The following is a 4,537-nucleotide window of genomic DNA, read 5'->3' as shown; positions in this document are numbered from 1 at the left end:
TGCTTAAAGTTTTGGGTTATCCTCTTCTTATATATATATATATATATATATATATATAATTGTGGTTAACCTGTCTATTTATTGCCTGTCAATAATCTGGTTCTTGAGAACCTTGCGTCTCCTTCACCTGTGTCAATTTATTGGTATAATTGAGCATTCATTCTATGTACCTTATCTGGGATAATTCTAATAGAATTGTTCCTTTATGCAAGCTATGTTGCATTGGTTTTCCTCCTATGCGGATATAAAACCTTTGTCCAATACAAGTATTGTGCGGAAAACTGGTCGATATTTCATATTGACGCAGTGGTCCTTTACAAACTATGCTTTACTTAATATAGGGTGAGACCACTATATTAGCTTGCCTGGTATTCATACATAGATATATGTACTCTTCGAGACTTTTCCAGAGTCTAGTAGGACTCTTCCCTGTAGGGGGCAGGAAGCTCTAACATAGTTTATAGTTAGTTGAAAAGATGTATAACGGTAACATCTTAGGTCTCTAGGTCTAGTCGACCGGGAAAAAATTACCTCCGGGGAGTACGGCACGTTCTGAGAATCCACAGATACAGTAATGCTCTGGTACACTTCCATCAGGACGACATGGCTTGAGCCCAAAAAACGGATTTTGAGCGAAGCGAAAAATCTATTTTTGGGTGAGATGGCCATGTCGTCCTGATGGACCCGCCCTTGCCTTTCTAAGAAAGGGCTGTAGGACCCCTCCCTACATACAGTATCTGTAGCACCTCGTGTACGCTACAAGGAATACAGATGGCGCCAGGATTGTCCAGGATGTAGATTGCCATGTGACGTGTCTAGAATACGTCCACTGATATGTCGCGATATCCCTTTCACGAGGGATACTCGCTCCAGGAGTTAGAATTCTGGTACCTTAAGGTAAATTCTCTGGGAATATCGCCGTAGTTGTAATATACCCTAGGAAGCTACCCTATAGGAACTTCCATCAGGACGACATGGCCATCTCACCCAAAAATAGATTTTTCGCTTCGCTCAAAATCCGTTATATATATATATATATATATATATATATATATATATATATATATATATATATATATATATATATATATATATATATATGCGTGTTTATATACATTATTACTTTCACATTTGAATGATCTTGGTGTCAAAAGTAGGATCTGAATTTGGAACTGTGTACTCAAACACTGGCTTTCTTGTACCATAATATCAGTCGCAGAATCATAATTAGGCTAATAAATGCCCGTATCGTAGGCACCATTAGTTTAATATATTATTACATATACATACAGGCAGTAGGGTTGTATTTGTTTCTCATATATTGTCTTGGATGAGTATACAACCATGGTTATAAATCTCCCATCTGTCTTAGTTGCTTAGTTCAGTGCAGGTCATACCAAAGCTGTAGCATTTGCAAAAACCATAGAATTCTGAATTGCATCCCCTCTTGATCAGTAGCAGGCAACTCTCTACAATGGGTGAGAGTTTTGTTCAAGGGTTCTGCCACAGATTTTCTTTCCTGTTCCAGCCCCAGTTGGCTGGCGTTTGAGTTTTTGGTTGGCGTCTTATTGGCTGACTCCAGATACATTCCAACTGGACCTATTAGGCAGAACGCTTCACTTGCCGGCTCAGCAGCATTTATTTTATAAGAAACCTTTCATACATTTTTAATAACTTTTCTCTCATGAAGGCTGCTTTCCGCCAGTATTGTCATTCAAAAGGAAAGAGAAGACACTTAGTTCGAGCATAAGGTAATTCATTTTAGTTTATACCTTTTTTGGAAAAGACATGAAGATTTAGAAATGGTAGCTGAAATTGATATGTTGATACGCCACATGAATATCCTATTACATTGGAAGAAGTGAGACTGGCATTGTAATCAATGAAAGAAGGATAAAGCATCTGAATTTGGTAACATTGCAACTAGAGTGATTCAAGCCGGTCGAGAGAAGATTATTAAATGCCTCCACTTTCTATGCAATATTGGTTTCCATTCTGGCATGATTCCTAGTGATTGGAATCTATCTTATATTTGTGATTTCTTAAAATAAAAGGACTCCCTACAGAGTGTGAGAAATATAGAGGAATATCAATTTTGAGCAATATAGGTAAAATCTAGGGAAGAATTTTAGAGAGAAAAGTAAGACTGATAGTAGAGGACAAGCTATGCCCGAGTCAATGTGGCTTCAGACCAGGGTACAGCACACTAGACCAGATGTCTAATTTAAGAATCTTCTTGGAAAAAAAAATGGGAATCTATGTATGACTAACATCAACGCTTTCTCCACCTCAAGAAAGCTCTTGACAGAGTTCTACGACGTCAACTTTGGAAAGTACTGCAAGAGTGTGGGGTCCCTATACCACTACTAAAAGCAATCAAAAGTACTATAGATATCAGAAGAGTGCTCTGGCTGGTGTAGAGGTTTATTTTAACATCAATACCATGGGTAGCGTACTCTCCCCATTTTCTTTATTGTATACATAGATAAGGTTGTAGGCCAAATAGACCAGAGGAAATTCCATGAAGAGAGTTTTGGGTATGCTGATAATATTGTGGAGGTCACAGATAGCAAAGAAAGTTTAGAAAATAAAAAGAGATTACTCTTTAACCCAACAAGGATTAAACTCAAACTACACAAAAACGGAATATATGGTTTTAAGGCAAAACTAAAATAGTGAAGAATTATCGTTTGCCTTTGCTGCTATCAAAAGAAATCATCCATATTTGTACCTAGGAAGTGTTATAACTTTATTCGGTAAAATGGAGCCAAAAATCACCAACTGAATATCTAAATATGGTCAAAATGTAGGTGCAATGTTTCTGCTATTAAGATAGGATTATCCCAAGAAAGGTGAAGCTATTATGTCCAACTCAGTCCTGGAGCCCACACTCCTGTAAGGTTGTGAGACATGGGTTCTGACAGAAAAACTGAGGTCTTAAATTCAAGCTGCTGAAACTAGTCCTACGTCTAATCTTTGGAGTAACAAGGAGAGAGAGAGAGAGAGAGAGAGAGAGAGAGGGGGGGGGGGCTACAAAACACGACTATGAGAAGACTTAGGACTAGAACCAATATTACAGTTATAAGAGGTCGGTCGTTTACATTGAATTCCTGATGGAAGGATGACATATATAGGATTCTCGAAAGATGAGGCCGGGAAAGCTATGACGCCGTAGATCTATGTCAGGACCTCCTGGAATGGAGACGAAGAGTAAGGACTAAGGAATCTCTCAACCGACAGACAGTAGTCTGACGGGCATTTTGGTGAGCAGGTATGTTCAGAGAAAAAAATACTTGGCCAATATATATTGTAAGTGCTAGAAAAAGACAATTCTCCTTAATTACAAAATACTTACAACAGTTATCCAAAACAAGACGTTATTTCGATATCTCTGCATTTACTATCGAACTATATGACATATCAACCGCTATTGAGAAAATACCGTTACAAGACGAGGGCAATTTTACCATTTTTAGTGATGCAAGAAGTGTCTTGCAAGCTATAGAAGTTTGTAATTCCAATAATCCTTTAGTTTTAAAGATTTTATAGTGGATTTTTATTATTGGTATGAGAGGTATATCAGTTAGTTTTGCTGGGTTCCGGCACATGTAGGTTTGCCTGGAAATGAGAAAGCGGATTCACTGGCAAAGAGTGCTGCAGCTGAGTTGCCACCAAGTAGGTATCCAATCCCCAATAATTATTTTTTGCCTACAGCTAGGAATTTTATTTATAATAATTAGCAACTGCATTGGGATAGTTTACTTGAAAATAATATGAGAGAAATAAGTAATGTTATATCCCCTTGGAGGTGTAACGGAATGCCCCGAAAGTGGGAGACTACTCTATGTCGTCTCCGCATTGGTCACACTCGGAGGACACACGAGTTTTTGCTGGTTGGCTGACATCAACCACATAGCGACGACTGTTTGGTACCATTGACAGTGAGGCATTTAATAACCGAATGCCCCACATATAGTAGTAAGAGGAATAGATATCTGTTTGAAGCTCGAGGTGACGATGGCAGGTTCATCCTTGCCAAGATTCTTGGACATGATGTATCCTACCCCGCTTTATTTCAGAAGCATGTATTCTGAGAGATATTAACTTTTGTAATGGCATTCTTTTATTTTTCCTTTACAATAAACAATATTGGCGTCAATGACCTTAGATGTCAGGATGCCAGAAAACCTCAAATCAATCAATCAATCAATCCATATCTCTAATGAATTGCTACTTTCAAAAACTTTCGCTATTAACGTTGATTACCTTCCGTCGCCGCTTTTCACCAAAGAGAATACTCTCGTTGAAATCTGAAAGGGATAAACTTTCCATTTACTCTCTGTGAGTTTTAAAGGTCTTTCGACAGAGAGGAAGTTACAGTTTACGTCGATGAAATTTCTTTTTATTACTATTTGGTATTTCATTGCATGTGGCTAAAGAGAAGTTTTGGTTGATTACTCTCGTTAATTTATCATCAAAGGTTGAGGACTTTCTCTTTATCATTACCCTGTATGTATATATTGATAATTATAAATAT

The sequence above is a fragment of the Palaemon carinicauda genome, chromosome 14 (genome assembly GCF_036898095.1).
Source record: "Palaemon carinicauda isolate YSFRI2023 chromosome 14, ASM3689809v2, whole genome shotgun sequence".
NCBI lineage: Eukaryota > Metazoa > Arthropoda > Malacostraca > Decapoda > Palaemonidae > Palaemon > Palaemon carinicauda.
This window is presented reverse-complemented; position numbering follows the sequence as displayed.